General features: G+C 35.1%; 1 long non-coding RNA gene across 1 annotated transcript; it reads right to left on the reverse strand.

Moving 5' to 3' along the window:
• Positions 1–21,331: 21,331 nt before the first annotated feature.
• Positions 21,332–22,200, reverse strand: LOC129290377 (uncharacterized). Its single transcript, XR_008588339.1, has 2 exons — positions 22,071–22,200; positions 21,332–21,521 (listed from the first exon to the last, which is right to left on the reverse strand). It is a non-coding gene; the product is annotated as an uncharacterized LOC129290377 (long non-coding RNA).

Here is a 22,200-nt window from a genome sequence, read left to right on the forward strand (position 1 = left end):
TAGTATGTGAGGTCTAGATAATATTTTAGAAAATTGTACAAATCATTTGAGTTTATGTAATTTCTATTGAATTTTAACTTATTTACAAAAATGCCACCTTTACACTTTTACACCTTTTCATTTTTTTAATTGGTGTAGAATCCTGTATAAAAGTATTTTCTAGTGCAATATGCTATTCATAGTAGATTAGGATTACCCCTACTCAATCATATTATCACTAACAGAAGCATTCAAGCATACAATAAAGTAAACAAGCAAAACATTATTAGATCCTAGTACAGATATAATCCAAACTCAACCCTTCTTAACATCATAGCGAGCTCTATTCTTGTATGCAACAAATATAAAACATGCACATTATTCACACACATGAAATCTCATATATGTTTTCTATCATGATTATCCCTATATATGTTTAATTTTTTAGTACCATGATAATTGACTAGTGCTTGGTTATTTAAGAGAGTATTACATATTGCCATACTTTCAATTAGTTATTTTTGTGTAGGTTTTTCCCAAATAGAAAAATGGTTTATTTTGTAACAAGATGAAGCTTTGGAAACAACATTTAGCTTGATTGAAAGTTTTAGGAATGGGGAGCTACTACCGGGGACGGGGGAAGAGGCGAGATAGGTAATAGCAATAGAAGGATGCCATATCCTAACTTAAACCTCACGGCTCAAGTTATGGATCTTTTCTCTTATTATATATTAGTTGTTAAGCCCAACTTTATTTGATTTGAGACTTCCCACAACATCTTTAGTCGACTCACTTTAGGATGACCTAACAAGCTCCCCTTCAAGAGTGAATCCACAATATCCCCATATTAATGACACCCCAAATGAGTCCCTAGTTTTTAGGGCCAGTCTACTTTTTCAGGCTTCAACTAGTTCCATTTTGGGATTCAAATGTGTGAGCACTACCGGGCTTATAGGTCTTAGGCAAAACTAGGCTATGATACCAATTGTTAAGAATAGAGGTGAGTGCTCGAGAATGGGGGAGGGGAGAGACAGGCAAGAGTATTGCAAGGATTACCAACTTAACTCAAAATCTCAAGCCTTAAGTTTATAGGTCATTTCTCTTTATTATATATTAGTTTTAAGCCTACTTTATTTGATATGAGACTTCCTACATCATCTTTAGTCCACTCATATGGGAAAATCTAACAATCTACCCCTTAAGTATGAGTCAAGTAGCTCCTCATATTAAAGTTGCCTCGAACACCACGTCTTTGTTTTTGAAGGCTAGCCTAGTTTTTTAAGCTTCAACTAGTCCTATTTTGGATTCAAACATGTGAGCACTAGCATGCTTACAAGTCTCGATCTCAGGTAAAATTAGGCTTAGATACCACTTGTTAGGAATAGGGAGTGACTGACCAAGAATGGGGGGGAGAGGGGAGACGGGAAAAAGTAGCGACACTACATCTTAACTCAACTTTAAGGCTAAAGTTTATAGGTCTTTGCTCTTTATTATATATTAGTTATTAAGTCTAACTTTATCTGATATGGGACTTCTTACATCATCTTTAGTCCATTCATACTTAGACAACCTAACAAAAAGTTTTATTTGTAGAAAATTATTTGAGATGGTTTGAACATGTATAAAAAAGATCAAGGGAAGGCACCTATAAGGAGAGTGCAATAGGTAACATTAAGCCCTATCAAGAGAGGTAGAGGAAAGCTAAAGAAAACACTTTTGAAAGTTGTTGATCGAAACCTCTTAGTTAACAATATTCTAAAAGGTTGATAAATGATAGAATATAATAGCTTCTGACCCCACCTAGTTAGATAAGGCTTGTTGTTGTTGTTGAAAGTTTTGTTTTATGACTATATGATAGTTAGGTTTAAACTTAAAAGAATTGTATTGATTCTAGATAGCTGGAGCTTTACTACTAATTTACTATCCTCATGCATGACTTGGTTTGGTTAGTAATCCCTATTAACATTCTTCTTTTATAGTCTCTTGTTAAAGATTTTCCTTCCAAGATCCAATAATGCATGTTGTCTCTCCTCCCTTACTTTTCCTTGCTCCATTTATCTATAAATCCAACATTAAACCTATCAATCTTTCTTAATTATGAATTTCATAATGAAATTAAAAAACCCTGATAGTTTTAACATTAAAATTTCTATTCTTATAATGACTGTATAATATATCTCAAAATAAATTGTTGATACTGGTAAGTTTAATATGGATTTCCTAATTGTATTTCTGGTGGCAACATGTTGTAGGGTGATGGTCCCCTTATAGGGTCAAATCAATATGTTTTAAAAAGAAATATTTGCATCTCATTATCTTCTTGAGCATCATACCAAATCCCATCAATTGAATGGCATTTTCAAAATATATGAGACATTTAAACCATATACAAGTAAGTGATATATTCCTTAAATAAGAAAAAGACAAAACATGAATGGTTTCTTGATAAGTATATGCAGAACTTTTTAGGTTCACATACCATTCTAGGTTTTGAAAAACCTTCTCTAACTGTATAATCACTTAATCTAATTGAGAATTACTATTAGTTCAAAATAAGAGGGTACTCTTAGGTAACATTTTTTTTCATTTGCAAGATTTTTTTGAAAGAAAAACAATTCATTAATCATAAAATATTATTTTTGAATGCAGTCACTTGTGAGCCCTTTTTTATTACCTATAACACCTTTCAACAAGGTAGAAAGATGATAAAAAAAAATATTAAAAAAAACTTCCTAAATCCTATCATAGGCATAGCATTGTTTGGGTTAAATATTAAATGTCGTTCGCCAAAGCATTAAGTAGGTCATAAAGCTATTTGGGCCAAGTGATTGAACTGTTAAGCTCAATCTGAACAAAAGGGCCGACCATGAACTTAATAGAAAGCTTGTGACAAGATGAATATGCCAAAATCTCACCAGTTGCAAATATTGGACATTGGCACATAATGATACGATCCCAAGTAAACCTATAATCCATAGGAGTAGCATCATCATGCCCAGTATCTTGGTGAGATGAGCTAGTTGCCAAAATTAGAAGATATTGAGTAAAGACCGTGCCATGAGTTTCATGGGATCTCTGATTCTTTAACAGAACATTTTAGGTCTTAAAGGAGAGGCTACCATCACTCTGACACTATAAATAGAATATGAAAGCACAGAAGAAAAGCTAGTCAACACTCAATAAAGATTCACTTCTATACTCATAGCTTTTAGGTTTTATCATTTAGTTTTTATCTTTAATTTAGACTTGTAATCTTTTCATATTTCAATAATAATCAAAAAAAACTTGTTCTATAAAGTCTTGCATATCTTTTACATCTGAATAAACTGAGGTAAGGGAGCTTGGACCTTTTTTATTATCACTGAGGGCTTAGCATCTCTAGCATGTCTGGTGTTGATTGTTATTCCTAGACGAACAATTTTTAGCACGCTTGGTGGGACCTGTGTAACAAAAATGGTAAGGATGAGAAGGACAAAAGGATGATAAAATAGGTGTTGGTTCTCACGAACTAAAAGGGAACTCTGCACTCATAGGGTTAAAACAATTGATGCTTGAAGTTAAGGCGGCTGCACATTGTGAGCACATAGTACTATTATCCAACAGGTAGCAGTAGCACAAGCCCTGGACCAAAGCCAAGAAGTGGACAAGGAAAACCCACTAATCATATCCAATGGTCTTATAGCAAAAGTGTTATGTAGAATTCAAGACTGAATAGATAAACAGTTGGAAGAAAAACCAAATTCTTTGTTGCATCCCTGAAAATGTCAGAACGTAAGGAAAAAAGAATGATAGCAAATCATGATGCAGGCTTTGTATGATGGCCTAAAGAACTTAGCCACATCTTTAAGAGGAACTCCTTTAGAAGTAGGCTTTAAACTTGGGACCGTATGGAGGATAACAAACAAGAATTAATGTTGTAGGTACTGGCCGTCAAGGTTGCCCAGTTTTAAAGGACTGCCCTATTCCTTAGATTTTTTGCTAACACTAATCCTTTAAATAATCCTTTGTATTATTTATAAGAGCTTGACATGAGCTGCCTGGGGGATATAGGAATAGTCTCAAAGCATTAGAACGAGCCTTTGAATTGATTGGTGTACATGGAGGCCCTGAAGGATACCATTCAAAGACATATTAGACTGGGGCTAAGGGCCAATTGGTGATTCCACTTTCTCAAAGTCATATCTGGAGTACATAGATAGAGACAACCTATACCCTTAAGGTTATAGGATCCTTGAATTCACACTATTCTTAGGAGATGGAATGTATTCCACCCTGGAGCATATTGGAAGATTCATAATCCCATGTAGGGAGATTACCAATTATGAGAACTTCACAACTTAAAGCTGAGATTGTTCCCAAACACTCTTACTAGTCTAACATTCACATGGTACACTTCATTAAGGCAGAACCAGAGTTAGAGCAGAAGTTTTATGTACATTTCTATAAGGCAGAACTAGAGGTTAGTATAGTAGAACTCTACAAGCTTACTCAACAGATTGGAGAGATAGCAGACTGGTGTTTGGTGATGGTTCAAACAGCTGAAGAGCTTCTAGAAATTAAATTCATCAAGCTAGCCTAAGTAGGCCTTGATGTAAAGCTTCAGAAATGTTTAGAGGATAGAGTTTTAAGATTTCTATGAGCTCGTAGCTAAGGTTTGTGATATGAAGAATTGCTAAAAGAGGAATGACTATTGCAGATGAACTATGGTAGGAACCTACTTGGTGACCTTGATGTAGCAGTGGCAGAGTTGAAAAATGCAAGCAACTACACATGCTCGACCCTAATAAGGAAGGCCAGGGAGACTCACAAAAGGCCTAACGCAATGCAATATACCTTGGACACTACTAAGATAGAGAAAGATCTTCAATTTTGTACTCAAGGAGAACTTCATCTGCTGCCTGTGACTATAAAATTCCTTCGAAAGAGGAGTAGAGAGGGAAGGATTACTGGAAATACCATCATTTGCGGAGTCACAACACTAAGTTTTATTAGGACTTTAAGAATATCATCTAAGATTAGATCAATAAAGTTGTCTTTAATTTCTCAAACGAAGAATCCATAGTTGTGGATGAGAATTCATTTCCCCCATTTGCCACATAAACATAGTCGAGATAAACTCTAACAGACAGTAAACCTAGAGAAGTGATAATAGGCAAAAAGATGGGACACCTTAGAATGTCTAGCCAAGAGAGATGCAACCCAAGAGAGCTCAGAATGGTGTAGGATTGCCTGGAAAACTTACAGGTCTGTCAAGCAGGATTAGGTCCTTAAAATGGGACATTAGCTTAGAAGAGCAAAGTGTGAAAATCTCAGACAGATCTAAGGTGGTTTGGGACTACCTAGGAGAAACTACGGGCAGCCAAAGATTGACAACTAGTAGACAAAAAAGCAGAATAGTAAACAACCCTTAAAATGGGACATTAATCGAGGGAATTGCTTACGAAGGAACTGACACGGTCTAAAGTAGTCTGGGACGTCTAGGAGAGCCATCTGGCAAGTTCAATTACTTTGTCAAGTACTTAGCAATACCATAAGTAGGTAAACCCTTCAAGGGATACTGTCAAGTTGGGATACAAGCCCCAACGGCCTGCTATTAACACCATTAGAAAGCACCACAAAAGCTTCCTTCAAAACCAAAGGTTGCTAAGAGTTTGGCAGGTCCATTACACTACTTAGTAATGTACCGCCTCTAAAGTGAGGGTCATGAGGCACAAAAAATTTCCAACTACCTTAACTAGAACTCAAAAATAATGTGTTCAGTAAAATCAGGCTACTCAAAGATGCCTCGAGCAGCAAAAGGCTGAGGTGCAAGAAGATCTAAATATAAGAAACTAACAAGTTCAGGAGGAAGTCCACTAAGGATTAGGATGAAGGGAGCAAGAGTAAAAACCAATATAATAGGACCATTCATATCAAAGAGATACCTCTTAATCTTTGATGGTGGTTTCATTAAGCTTCCATCCTAATTCCGGTCTACTACTAGTAAGACCCATGATCGGTCTGAGTAAAACAATCTAGGGTAATGTACATGAGTCCATATCGATATTGCTTGATGAAACTTAGGGATGATGAAGAGCCTGAATTAGTGAAGATGCAAACACAAAAGGGGAAGGTTGTAAAGCCCGTTTGCTAGGTCACTTTACAAGCTATAGAAAGAAACCCAAAACGAGTTATCGTGGAGAAGCCAAGTGTTAAATATAGCCTAGCACTTGAAGCCCTTATACATAAGGTATGCTTGATAGGAAGCCAAGGACCAGGGTTCTAGTAGATAATGGCTTGACGATAAATATACTGCCAGCTCATGTGATACTCAAGATGGGTGAGAGGAACAAAACCTGATACTAACAGAAGTGTCGGTAGTGGGGTTTACTGGAACTGCTTCCAAGGTCCTTGATGTATTGTCGTTACAAGTCAATGTCAGGACCAAATCATCTCTGATGGCCTTTTTCATGATCAGTATAATAGCATGGTACCAGGCATTATTAGGTCAGGATTGGATTCATGCCAATAAGTACATCCCTTCCTCACTATACCAATGTTTCTCATATGAAAATGGGGAAAAGATAGAAGTGATCTAGGCTAAGGATAGACCCTTCACGATGGTTACAGACTTCATGGATATGAGGTATTATGATGTTGATGTGGGCTCATTCACATTTCAAAGGGCACAAGAGGATCCAAGCAGAACTCTTATGTGTAAAACAACAGAAAGGCCATAGAAAGGCGTGTAGCGACCACAGCTATCTAAAAATTATGGTTGCACAACATACAGGAAAGATTGTAAAATATGGATTGAGACTTTTGGGACCGAGGTCATATATGAAGATGAAACTTAGAATGTAATGCAACTACACAGATAAACCCTGTACCTCTAAAGTTTGAAGACATAGCCCAAGAGGTACAGGATCCACCAGAAGAAGTAACCTCAGGTTTTCATAAGAACCAAAGATCACCTTCATTAGCTTACTATTAGATGAATAATAAAAGAATAAATTTAAGCAAGTGCTGCAAGAATTGAAAGATTTGCTTTATGTGGGATGATGATGAAATGTCAAGGTTGTTAAGACAGTTGGTGAACACAGGCTTCCTATAAAGTTGTTCTATAGACTGCATCAACAACTCACTAAGACAATGTCAATTAAAATGGAGCTACAAGTAAAGGAGGAGATTATATGCCTCATATGGGCTAAATTTATACGGTCTTGTAGGTATGTTCAGTGGCTCTCAGATATAGTCTCAATAATTAAGAAAATGGAAAAGCTATGGCTTATGAAGATTTTTGAAATGTAAACTCAGCTATACCTAAAGATGTGTATGCAATTCATATTGCAAATAGGTTAATAGATGCTGGGGCCTGGAATGCATATTATCATTTATGAATTATTTAATATTTGATATGATCAAATATTTATTGCGAAGGAGGACATTCACAAGACTAGTTTTAGGTGCTCGGGCTTTATTAGGACATTTAAATGGGTAGTCATGCCATTTAGTCTGAAAAATGCTGGGGTTACTTATTAGCGGGCTATGAGTGCCATCTTTCATGATATGATAGGAAAATATCTGAGATATACATAGATGATATAATGATCAAATCAAAAAAACACATGATCATATCGAGCATTTGAGGAGGAGCTTCCTCCAAATGAGGGAAGTAGGTCTTAAATTAAATCTACTTAAGTGTGCATTTGGGCAATTATAGGTAATTTCCTTGAATTCCTAGTCCATAGAAGGGGGATTGAAGTAGACTCGAGTAAAGCACGAGCTATTCTACAAGTAAAGGCACTAAGCAATAAGAAAAAGCTTCAAAGGTTTCTAGGCCAATTCAATTATCTTAGGCATTTCACTCTAAATCTGGAAGGGAAGATGAAGGAGTTTTCTAAGCTTTTGAAGCTTAAGGACACTAAGGAATTCACCTAGATCAAACACCAATAAGCATCCTTTGTAGATAGAATTAAAGAACACTTGATGAGGCCTCGATCTTAGTAGCCTCGAGGGAAAACACCCTCTTTTTTTATTGTATTTAGCTTCCACCATCATATCCATAGGTTTTATGTTAGCCTAAACTATTAATGGGAGACATGAGTAGGTAGTTTATTATTTAGGTAGGTGTTTAACTCCTACGAAGACTAGATACTCAATTGTGGAGATAATGTGTTTCACACTGTATTATGCTTATACTAAAATAAGGCATTACATAATAAACACAGTTGTATATGTGGTTTTCACACTCTGATTTAATTAAGTATATGCTTAATGGGCCAATCATGATGGGCCATATAGGGAAATGGAGCTTGACCCTAGCAAAATTTTCACTAATATTTTACCCCAAAATCAAGTTAAAAGGACAAGCTTTAGCATATTTCCTAGTTGATCACCCTTCAGTCGAGCTCCCTAAAGACAAAAAGAGTTCCTTATGTTCTCAGTAGATCCAGGGCCCTGGGTGCTCAAGTTTGATAGATCTAGTACGAACAAGCATCTAGGTTGGAATAGTATAACTTCTCCTACTAGGGTAAAAACCATCTCATCTTTACAATTAGACTTCGAATGTACTAATAATTAGGTTGAATATGAAGCACTACTCACAAAGCTTGAGATCCTTCAATAAATAAAGGCCTATGATGTAGTCATATAAGGGGATTCTTGTTGGTCATCAAACAATTAACTAGTGAATATAAGCGTACGAGCCCAGCTCTAGTGATGTATACGCCAAGGCTTCTCAGATCTTGGAAGATTTTAACATAGTAATATTGAGACACATTCCCCAAGCTCAGAATTGGGAGGTAAATGAACTGGTTCAAATAGTATCAAGGTTAAGGTTATCACCCGAACTCACCAGAAAGATAATTGTAGTAGAACAAAAAGAACATCTTTCAGTTTCTCAATGTGGTTTCACAGTACAGTGTGGTGTGATCTCACAAGAGTTAGCTCAGGATTGGCAAGATGATTTTAAAAGTGATCTATAAAATACCAGCCAACAATATCCTTACAGAAGAGGATACGCATCTAACACTTCATTCTAATTAGGGATGAATTGTATAGAAAAGGCCCTAATAGATTATTACTTAGGTACTTAGCTTTTCATTAAATACATAGAGGTCTTAAGTTAGGTATATGAAGGAGTGTATGGGGCACACTAGTCAAGGCCAAAGATACAAAGGATGGTGTGCGACACAGATACTATGGCCATCAATGGTAAAGACTACATCAAATATGACTCACGAGCCAGCATAACATATACCAGCATTAGACATGCATCCTCTCATTAAGCCATGGCCTCTGAGGGTGCGCTCTATGGTGTAATAAGAAAGATTTATTCAGCCTCATCCAAGGGTCACTCATTTATCTTAGTGGCCACAGATTATTTCATAAAATGGGTAGAGGCCATACCAAACATCAAGAGAGAGGCCCAAGCACAAGCCTGTGTGTATTGACATATGGACATGAGGTTGTATTATACCTATGAAAATAGCAATTCCTTCATTATGTGTTGTGAACAGCTTAGGAAGACCTTTTGAGAATTATAAAAAGTTATGATAACGAGTTAACTTATTTGGAAGAAATACATTTACAAGCATTAGATCATATGATTGCTCAGAATAAAGAGGTTTTAAGAATATATAAACAAGAATAAAAAAGGAACAATTTTGGATGGGCGAGCTCATATGGAAACTTGTGTTGCCACCTAGTTCTAAGGACTAAATGCTTGGTAAATTTTTGCCTAATTGGAAGGACCATTCAAAGTTAGCGAAGTAGTTTAAAGGGAACACATGTTAGTTATCTAGCCTCGATAGGACTCCGCACAGATGAGCTATAAATGGAAAATACTTAACGAAATATTAGCCATCACAATAACAAACTATCAAGGTCTGGAACACGAAGAAGTAAAGACCTGAGGCTTAGAATTTCCTCAAGATGAAACAAAATAGATAGTAGAGAGGAAAAGAATGTTGTCATTTTATTCACAAAGAATTATGATACAATGGGCAAATGATACAAAAAAAATAATAAAAGAATAAAAATATTTTTATTATTTACAATAGGCCTAGAGGACATCCCATATGGCCAAAACTATGTCTAGCTTAGCAGATAGTCATTGATGTCAACCGAGGGCTGTCTTGAATCGTAACATTAAATGAAGCTTCTCTTCTAAGATGGCCCATGTATCGTCCAATGCTTTATTGGCTACCTCTAGCTCAGATTCTACATTACCCTCTTTAATTCGTGCTAGCTCCTCTTTTGCAGCTGCCAATTGGCACCTCAAGTCAGCTACCTTAACCCACAGCAAATGGAGATGGTCTATGTAAGGAGAGACTTTTCCTGGAACTGATCGTCGGTAGCAATAGCCTGAGCCTTGACATCAAGATACTCATCCCTAACAGACTACTATTTGTTAGATAGTTTGAAAGGAGTAAGAGCTCCGTACGATAGCAATTGATAATGCCATAGCATTTCGATAGGAACCGCTTTCTCCACAGCATCAATGGCTCAAATCATCTGGTAATTCTACTCAGGAAGTAGAAGCAGATCTCAGTTAAGTTGAAACTAAACGAACCTCTAGGCATCTAACATCACATTCATTTTGGGAACGCGGATGTAGGCTAGAAAGGTGTCAGTAGGGACCACCTCGTTGAGGCAAGCCAAATAGAGAAAAAGTAAGTTAGTAATAGTAATTATAAGAAGGAAACTAGACAAGAGGAAAGAGCATAATAATTAATACCTGACATGAGTCCATAAGTTCTTTATCTTTACTTGTTGAATGGAGGGTGCTGGCGAACTGCCTAGCTGACCACAAGGCCTTCTTCACATGGCCGCGCAGAGTAGTAGTAGGTTCAGATTGGCCCCACACTGAGGCACCCTGAGTGGAGGCCAAAATGACTATCACGTTCTTTAAAATTAGAGTGCTAGTGGTTACAGGACCAGTGATAGTTGCTACTTAAAGTTCCTCAAGGGTTTTTTAGAGCCCCTAGTCTCAATACCTCTTGTTAAGTTGATGGGGAGAACCTCTTCTGGGGCCTTAGTAAAGGCAACCTTTCGAATTTCATTGGCCCTGAGCCTTAAGTCACCATCCGAGGTTATAGTGGAAACACCCTCTTGGTCAGTAGCAGCCCCTAGACCTTCTAGGTTATTAGCACCATTTGGGGCCATAGCAGTGTGGCTTCCTGAACCTTTATGGCAATTGCAGGGTTTTCTATGACTTACACTACCTCGCCAGCAATTTATAGGGTCTTGGGGACTGCCTCAGGAATTATAGTAGAGGCAACTCCTTAGGAATCCAGAGTTGCTGCAGGAATGGAAAGAAGACATGATTATTTAAGGATCCGGCATTGTCTCAAGCACAATGGTAGAAGTAACCATCTGAGAATCTGGAGTCTGAGCCTTCAACCCTCTACAACGAAGGGGACTCATCCTACCATTATTAGAGTCAGCCAATAAGATCATGGTATATTGACGCTTCTACATGCTTTTCACTTTTAAGGGGTGGGTTCGACAAGAGGAGGTATAGAGGAAAGTTGATCTGAAAGAGAGGGTATTGCTTTTTCCTCCTCTTAGAATTAGGTAAACGAGATGGAGCTTGCTTCCTCTTATTAGGTCCATCTCCTTTGTCCGAGCAGCATGAGGGATGACTCTTCTTAGATATAAGATTCTTTGGGATCAAGACATGAGAGGATATGTCATCCCTCTTAATCTCTTTAGCTATAGATCCTAAGGAAGGGGCCACTTGGGTCTCCAAAGCCGCAAAAGCATCAATGTAACCCCTCAAGAAGTTCACCAAACATGTGATTACATCCAATTATGGTTTACAAAAATTTAAAAATAGGTCAGATTATATTGAAAAGCAAAAAGGATGAACATAAAGAATAGCACTTACTAGTATGGCTATTTATAATGTTCCTGAAGTGCTAGGGCCACCATTTGTTGAAATAGAGGCAATATCTCTATCAACCAGTTCCACCTTATATGCTTTTGTGCAGTATGTGAAATGGTTATTTGATCGATGGCCTCTTAATCTAGTAGCTTTATGTTAACTTGGGAGGATAGCCCTCAAGGACGACACTAGCTTAGCCCGAACTAGATCACCACTAGTTGAGGGTGATATGACTTTAAATAAACCTTCAAGGATTTGGAGGAGGAGCTTGGTATATGGTAGCCATATTTTTTAAGAGTTGTGGCCAAAAGGAAAACCTCGTCCCTTAGCAATGAGGAGGGCTTGCTCTTTTGATCCACCAAGAATTTATACTAGGTAGGGATGTGGTGGTCTAGAATATTAAATGGCTTTAAGGGCTTTCACAAGGACTAGCTTTGCTAACAAAAGAATTCAAAAAAGTTCTTTAACTCATCTAGAGGATGGGCACCCAATAGGTAGGTGAAAGGGTGGTTGGCATGGGCATCCTCGGGAAAAAGGCTCCCGACGAGCAGAAAGAAGTAGGCGATCGTCCACAGCTTCAAGAACCAGATGGGCCCATAGAAGTTGCTGAAGGGTTTCTTCATTAAGGACTCCCTTAAGCATCATATAGATGGCAAATAAATATTGTCCCTAAGGTTAGCTGGTTGCCACAGAGTAGGGACTAGGTGATCCGCAAATGTAGTTGCACAGGCTTTCCTCCCCTAAGGGCTAGGATCTATTAGCCCAGTAGGATCTAAACAAAAACTAGATGCTTCGTAAGGTGACGGGCTTGTCAGCTAGTTTCTCAGAGAATAGTTCTATGATCTTTTTATATAGGAGCTAGTACCCCTAATCTTATTTTCCAGGTTAACAGAAAGGGTGACATAGGAATCGTGCCACTTAGAGATAGCGTAGAAATTCTCCTTCCTAGTGATCAGCAGCCCAAGTTACATAAATACATCCCACAGTATGATTGACATGGGATTTAGCGAAGATAAAGGCATTGTAGCAAGTGCCCAGAAACTTAGAAGGGTATTTAACAGGTTGATCGGAATGTCGATGTCGGCTAATGAAAGTTGGATGAGGTCATAAAGACCCATCTCTCTCTACTATTGCTAGTAGGTTAACCTTAAGCGTTTCACCTAATTGGTATAAGCTCAGAGAGACTGGGGCCAATTCTGAAGCTTTGGCAAGATGATTCAGTTAAGGGAGAAGTTATCCAAGCCAAATTAGGTTGCAAATTGAGGTCAATAGCCATAAATTCAGTTGGATAGGAGCAGTCACTTCAGAGAGGCTGGGGGAAATGGTAAGATACCTGACATTGCTCTTGTTGGAGATTTGAAATTTTTAGGGAGAGGTATTCAAAAGCTAATAAATAATCAGTATTTTTATCCTGGATAAAACAGAAGGACCAAGGACCAAACAACAAGTAAGAAGCTTACCAAAAGGTGACTGAATCATGGAATGATGAATCCTCTGGAAACAAAAATAGAGAGATATTAGAATAGAACCTAATTAAAGAAAATACAAGTTTAATAATAAGATACATACCGTATCAATCCTCCTAGTGAAGTAACGGGATTCATGATGGTAACTAAGGAATCAGGTAAAACTCTAATAGAAGTACTAGATAGAGTAGTAGTAAAGGCGATGGTAGCAGAAGATGAAGCTGTTTTTGAGCAAGGGGAAGAATGGAGCAAGGGAGGCAAAGCTTAAACGATAAGAAAACGGCAAGAAAGGCATGAGAAATGACTAGAAAAAGAAATAAGTTTATATTAACAAAGGATGCTCAGAGACGAAGTGATGTTTCAATTTTTTCAAATGTGCCACATGACTTATGTTATCAGCCATGGCACACATGGGGCATTGTTTGAGCTAAAATATGAAACGTCACTTGTCAAAGTATTGGGTAGAATCATAAAGCTATTTGGGCCGAGTGACTGAAGAGTTAGGCCTAATTTTAACAAGAGGGCCGGCTCCGAGCTCAATAGAAAGCCACGACAGGATGAACATATCGAAATCCCACCAGTTGCAAAACATTAGACCATTAGCACATAAAGACACGATCCCAAGGATCCTGGAATCTACAGGATCATTGTGCCTAATTATCTTGGTGAGATGGACTGGTTGCCAAAAATGGGAGACACTGAGTAAAAACCATGCTATGAGTTTCGCGGGATCCCTGATTCTTTGACAGACTGTTCTAGGTCATAAGGGAGAGGCTACCATCACTTTGACACTATAAATAGAATATGAAAGCATAGAAGAAAAGCTAGTCAACACTCAATAAAGACTTGCGTCTTGTATTGATAGTTTTAGGTTTATCATTTAGTTTTTATCTTCAATTTAGACTTCTAATCTTTTCACATTTTAGTAATAATCAAAAAACACTTGTTCTACAAAGTCTTGTATATCTTTTACATTTAGGTAAACTATGGTAAGGGAGTTTGAGACTCTTTTTGTTATTACTTGAAAACTCAGCATCTCTGGTATATCTGATATTTGTTGTTCCTAGATGAACAAGCATGATTATATAACCATAAAGATTATTTCCTGATACATGAAGTTAACAATTAAAGACTAATTCTTATACTATGTCAATATTCTTTATTGCTCACATGTAGAGGTAGGAATAGATCAAGGTTCTAGCTATCAAGGGCCGATGACCCAGCTATTTCGAGCCTAACTTAACCTAGTTATCAAATAGATTAAGGCTTTTGATTAGCCTATTTAATTAAATAGATCAAAACCGATTTTTATTTTTACATATATCTTATCATATAATATTTTATATACACATCAATTTCACCATTTAATTTTTTTAATCAATCTATTTTTTTATTTTTGGTTATGTTTTCTATTAGGTTTGACGTATGGTTGTTACTTTATTGTTGTATTGTAATTGGTAAGTCATATTAACTATTATATATTAGAATTAATAAATCATGTTATATAAATATAAACTTTAATAGTCCTAACACATATTTGAGATATTTAAAACTAATATGTAAATAGATTTTTAGGTCAGACTAAACTTTAGATAGACACATGCTTAAGCCTTAAAAAAAGTATTATACAAGTTTAAAGCCAAGTTCAAGTATTTAATCTATTATAGACGCTTAAGTTTATTTAAAAAAAAAGCCAAATTTAGCCTAATCTATTTCCATTCTTACTCACATATATTCATCTATTGAAGGTAATCATGTTAGAGTCACAATTATGCTTCATCAATTTTGCTTCATTTAAAATATCCCAATTACACGACATTTTCCACCTTCAAGATCTGAACCCGCAAACATTATAAGGTATTGAGATTATTTGGGCTGACTTAATTAGCCACTGTCGGTGGCACGAAAAGTTCTCAGATTTGAGGGGAAAAAAACGTGCATTGTTGACCGTGTTTTTTGGCCTTTTTTTTTTTGTTATTTGGGCATCATATAAAGCTGAGATGACAGCGTTGTCATTCAGGTCTGCCTCTGGTAATGGGAAGCTGATGTGCTTTTCTTAATTAGTCATATACTCCTTTTACTCTCATTATAAATCATAATATAATTTTTTACATAATAATTAAAAAATATTTTTAAAATTATCTTTCATGAAAAAAAATTAATATAATATTACTTTTTAAATTTATTATATAAAAAATATATTTAAAATTTTATATTTTTTTATTATTTTTATTTTTTTATGTATTAGTATTGATGAGATTGATAAAAATAATTTATAAAAAAGATTAGAGGAGTATTTCTATGTGGATCCAATTATCCCTTTCTGCTCATTGATAAAAGAGGCACATGCACTGCATCTAAAGCAAATACATGAAGCATTTGATGATTTCAGACAAAAGGCATTGGATGCTTCTTCTTTTTCCCCCTTCTTTTCAACGTGAAATAAAATATACAATACATACGCATATGGAACCATGTACCTTGATTCCCCCACAAAAGTCATTGGTGAGATAAGAAAACGACCAAGTAATCAATAAAACTTGTTTACTGTCGATCTTAATTAATCTAACTATGGAATAATCTAATCAATTAATATGTTTTATATAATCATTGTGTGTACATATACACACACTTGATATGCAATATTTTCCGTACGCTCCTCTTGAGTTATTTATCCTTAGTAAATTAAGCCCCAGCCTTCCCTTTCTTTTTATCTTCTCTTTGTGTGCATTTGTTATGTACTCAGAATTGAATTTGTAACTCCATTTTCATGTAGAGATTATCCAGTGTCGTTATTCAAATATAAAATTGATGTAGGCGCATATGTAGTTTCCCTTCTTGTTTGAAAATGGGAGAGAATGGTTTCCCATAACGGTCCATTCACGTTCAGGTAAATGGGGGCATGTGTGGGTTAAAAGAAGATGAGGAAAATTGGTTTTAAAGGTGTTCTCACTATTTAAAAAAAAATTTTTGGAGGTGACAAAAAGCCATCGCTAAAATAATCGTCAATAATAATTTTTTACGGCAATAAAGTATGCTTTTAGTAGCAACAAATTAAGAATTTTAATATTAAAACATGACAAAACGAGTACTGAAATTTGAGAATGTTAGTTTTAAAAAATCTTAATTTAATATTAACATTCTTATAAGGTCTTTATTTATTATTCTCCTAAAGTCTTATGCTCAAGGGAATTGGAATAGGTATGGGAATGAAAATAAGGGCCCCTTTGGGAATCACCACACCCACTTAAATTGATGCCTAGGTGACAAATGACGACAATTATCAACTTCCCAAAACATATTCTCATATATCCAGTAAAACTAGATGACTAGTTAGACAATATACATACATACATACATATATATATATATATATAAATGAGTCGCGTGGTTTATAGCTTTTTACAATCCTATTTATAAGTTATTTTACAACATTTGAAAAGCAATAATTAATTTTCAATAGTATATACCTTGGTATATGGATATTGTTGAATAATTATGATATAAAGATAGGTAAATTAATTTGGTCCAAATTTATTGAGTTCAATTAAGGGTAATTTTGTAGAGGTGAGATAATTATAAGACCATCAAATAATTTTAATCATTTTTTTATGTTTTTGAATTAGCAAGTTAAAGATTACTTGCAAATAAGAACTAATAGAACACTAATTTTTAATTTTTAATTTGTAAAAAAATTAAATTTTGAATAAAAATAATAATAATTTTTTATAATCAAACAAAAAATTTTAATCACCAATATTAACTAATTTTTCCCGCATGTCAACAAATCAAAGTGCTGGCGTGGAAAAGTAACAGGTGTGAGATGGTTATTACGGATTACAAAAAGAAAACATTGGCACAACAGCATGCTACTATTGACAGTGAAACTAAGGACTTCCTTTGGAAACAAGAGATTTAACCAAAAGTAGAACTTCAATGTGGAAGATTTGTCAAGGGATCATATACCCAACAATTAGATCTAGATATATACACAAGTTAACATCTTATTGATCTGTCAATATACATATATATGAATCGCGACTATGACAGAATTAGGCATATATGATGCCTTATATTTGATGGTTCTTTTACTTAAAGAACTGTCAAATAAGAGATAGGATTACTTATTTGACAGTTCACATTTAGAATCATCAAATATAATAAATTTTAAAATATCAAGTTTGTAAGTTTTTGAAAAAAAATAATACTAAAACCATATTTGACGATTGTGGAACTGTCAAATGTAGACACTGCTAATAGATGATGGGATCTTATTTGAAAATTTTGAACCATTAACTATGAGTAAAAATAATCATCAAATATAGGCTTTTCTGTAGTAGTGTGTATGATGACCTTTTTCCTCTTTTGTCCATTTTGGATGGCAAGAAGGTTTGGTTATGCTTTGGTGATATGGATGGATCTATTCCTCCCCAAGGATATTGGGGAGCATTGTTTTAAGAACCAAACTAGACTAAATAGTTGAAATGGTTGGATCTTGGTTTGGATCCAAAGACCATTTTAATGGTTGAGTCTATTTAAACCAACATTAAGCCACTATTGAGTCAAAAATTGGAGTGTGAAATGTCCTCCAACATTAACCACACTATTAACCGCACATAACTATGATAGGAGAATTAATCATAATATTTGAACACCATTAAGTTCAAGGAGAAAGAAATAGTAAGAAGTTAAGGAAAAAGGTTGGCTAAATGATAGCTTAAAAGATCAAGTATAAAAATATTTGTACAAATGGAATTCCAAAAATAAATTAAGTTTAAAGACAAGTGTTAAAGGCCCTTTAAACACATTAAATTAGATTAAGAAAAATTTTAGGAAGAATGGAAGAGATGGAGCATTGAAAACAAGTTAAAATGAGACAAAAGAGTCATTTTATAAAAATTATGAGTACTATTCACTATGGCCAAGGACATATCCACTATAGCTAGGGACACAAAAGAGTGTTTGCTATGGCCAACGGCACCCTTCACTACTACTCATAGTACAGAGAATACTTGCCAAGGTTAAGGACATAATCTACTATGACTGACACTTTTTGTGTCATGCGTAGTGGCCAACAAAGCCTTTTGCTGTGGTGCATGTGCTGTATCAACACAACTGACATTTCAAATCCTAGATTCAACTTCTGGTGTGCCTATCCTTTTGCTTGAATCTTTGATTAAGGTGATCCAAGCTATAAGATCCTAGAAAATTAACCTTGATTAAAATTAGATGAGGGTAATTTAGTAAATTAATAGGATATAGGGTTACAGAGAGCTAATGAATGTTTTGAATTATAGTATCAGTCTTAGGATTAAGTTCAAAGTAGAGTTAGGACACTCAGACATCAAGAAAAAAAACATAAGAGAGTATCCCTATTCCATATGCCGCAGTGCATGCATCATGTGCCGTGGTGCACGAGTCACCAAAATGCATAGCATGCCTCTCTATACCACACACCACAGTGCATGGTCATGTTCTACAATTTTAAAGGCAAGAATGAAATAGTAAATAAAAGAGAAACAAAAGATAAACACAGAGCATGTGAAGAGCTAAGGCTTGCTATTAGGAAGGATTGAAAACAATTTGCAGCTAGATAACACCTAAGGTAAGGGTACCATGCTTCCTCCTCCCTTTCTCTTCCATTTTTCTTGAAGTTGTGAGCTAGTGTTTGTTTAAGTAAGATGATTTTCCATCCATAGAGGCTATAGATCTAAACTCATTAACTTAAATAGAGTTAATACAATTTGTTTAGGTTATTTAAACCTAGCATTGATGGCTTTAGGAGTATTTGGTTGTTAGGGATCATTAATAGTAAAAAATGGCAATTAATGATGTTGTTAGAAGAGTTAAATGCCATCAAGGGTAATATAGAAGTTTAATAAAGCTCATGCGAACTAAAGGGAACTAATAAAACTTATGTGTATTATTGTATATAAGGAATTAGAGATTTGGGAGTTTTGGAAATGTTGAATATAATGTTGGGAATTGCCTTAATGAGGATATTAATGATTGTTGATGTGATTAATTATAGATTAATTATAATTTGGCACCATTCAAGCTTTTGAGAAGCTTGAGAAGAACTTATATTGAAGGGTGAACCTTTGACCTCTTAAAAGTTTGAAGTAATATATTTGTTGATTAATTATAGGCATTAATAATATTGTTTTAAAATCTTATGATAACTATGAATTTGTTTTTATGCAAGAATATGGCAATTAAACAATGAGTTATGTGTAATGTGTAAGGATAAAAAGAAAAGTATGATTTTGGAAAAAGCGTTTTATTGATTATTCAAATATACTTGATTGTGAAAATGAGGAAGTATACTAACTTTGAGCATGACAATATGGTAATGAAGACACATGTTATGCTATGTTGTGAATAATATGGAGCATGCAATAGATTCAATTCCAAAAAGTGTATAAAGTGTTTAGTGGAGTTCAATGATTGAGAATTTGTATGAAGTGTATTTAGTGAGTAATCATACACTAGATTAAGCATGTTTCATTTGAATGATCATATGAGGTAGAAGTTTGCCTATAGGGAGAGGAGTAGAAATTTTCAAGTCCACATGCTAAGGTTGCCATTTAAAGCTTGATGGCTTGCCTCTATTTATTTGTCCCTCTTGTTGTTTGAGGAATTGTTTTACTTGTTCATTGAGAGACTCAAACCTAATTAGTCTTCACTGGTTCATGAGGAGGCCAGCTTAGGGATATGACACCCTATAGTTGTTAGTATTGAAAAAAAATCACGACTCATAAGTGAGTGTAGTAGCCTTGATCGAGAAATTCCTCTAAGTGAAAGGCTTAGTTAGTCTAATCAACTAGACGGATCCTATTAAATAGCTACAGGCTTCATGTATGAGGTATCAAAAGAGTATAAGAAAGGCATTGATCATGCATATCATGTAGCGGCCACATGGTTGTTATTTTATGGTTTCACATATTATATATGACCACATGGTTATTATTATTGTGGTCTTGAATATTGTTTGTATGGGCACATGATTGATATTATGGGGTCCCCTTTTTGTGGAATTATGGCAAGTATATGTGCCTAATCATATTGTTGTTAGTTTTGTGGTCATGGTTAATAATTTGAAAGAGGAGTATATGTATATGTTCGTGAAAGTTACATTTTGCCATTTACATCATTGTAATTAATTGAAATGCATTTGTATATGTTAGATTAACCTTAGTTACTGAGTGGTTGTACTCACTCCTCCCTCTTCAATATTACAGGTGGTAACTTATCAGGTTAGGACAAGGGAAAATAACCTAAGGCATAAGATTCTATTATTGTAACTTGTAAGCCTCAATTATTTTGGGATTTATTTGTATGATTTCATTAAAGTTGCCAACTAGGAGTTGCATTGTTTTGATTACTTGCACTGGATGATGATTTAGGTTAAATAGTATATTTTAGGCCTTAAGTTGTTTGTATGTTAAATCTTGATTTTTAAATAGGGTCAATATACTATTGCAAGTATGATATTCATGATGTGAATGATTGTAAAGGAATATTATGATATTTTATAGTAGATTGACTCTCCCTTCCGTTTTTGTGATTAAGGGGTTGGACACTAAAATTTTAAATTGTGAGTTGTTGTATTGTCATGGTGTATTACACAGGTTCGTTGTAGTTTATTAAATGTGATATAAGGGCTAATGTGAGCTTTAGGCACTTGAAAATGAAAATGGACACACTAGATGTGTTTGTGAGTTTGAAAAAAATAACTTTGTAAATGGATGTCCAACTTTTTAATGAGATGTAATGTGATTGAAAACTGTAACACCCTCAAATTTACAAACCGATTTTTCGCAAATTATTAATTCAAGAAATCATTTTTTTTCATTGAACCCTTATCATACCCTTATCATGGTAGAAAAATTTCTACCATGATACATCCAAGACAATATACCACAGGTCTTAAAATATCTCAAAAAGTAATTAGAACCATGAGGGACAGACAGGATCCTCATGGCATGATATTTAAATCAGGTCATGAATCAAGAGGGACAGATATAATCCTCTTGGTCATAGAAATACTTTTAATAAAAAGGATTAGAGTTTACATGCTTCACAAAGAAGATATGTCCTAAGTTGGCACAAGATACATTGTATAATCCAAAATAAGAGGCAACGTAAAAGATGGTGTCTCATACACCATAGTTACACCTCTGGTGCTTTCTCGGCCGGACTCGCTCCTGTAAAAATATTAACCACGGGGAATGAGACTTAAAAGTCCCAGTAACCAAAAATTAATATGTAATGATGCATGCGGATGTAACTAATCATGCGATTGCTAAGTGGGCACACAAAACATTTAACCGAACAATACTTTCAAACAAACCGAACAAGTATTTAATTTGCATGACTGCACCTTATATCCTCCTTTCGCCATGCTCGGACGCCAAATCACCCGGCCAAAGGTGAGTTGGACCAAGCGACACGCCACTCATTGGGTCCAATGAGGGCTTACCACGTGGTAATAATTAACCGAACAGAAATTCCCATTAACACCATACATTAAAATACCCTGACAAGTCATATATCATTCAAATATCCAAACAGGAATATATCCGAACAATAATATCTCATCATGATAAACAAAAATAAATTTTTAACCCACTTGGCAATAATTTCAAACAAGTATATACAGTATTTATTTTCAATAATTCATAATTTTTCCAAACAACAAAACAACACATAACCATTCACAAACACACTCATCACAACACATTAATAATGGTTACCTTGTGTCTTGAATAACAAGTTCCCTTTCACAACTCCTTTTTCACCACTATCTTTGTCAATATAATCTACATAATTATTTCACAATACTATATATTAATTTTACATTAAAATAAATAACTCTAATTTAAA

The sequence above is a fragment of the Prosopis cineraria genome, unplaced genomic scaffold (genome assembly GCF_029017545.1).
Source record: "Prosopis cineraria cultivar Desert tree isolate PC_DT_omini unplaced genomic scaffold, ASM2901754v1 PC13, whole genome shotgun sequence".
NCBI lineage: Eukaryota > Viridiplantae > Streptophyta > Magnoliopsida > Fabales > Fabaceae > Prosopis > Prosopis cineraria.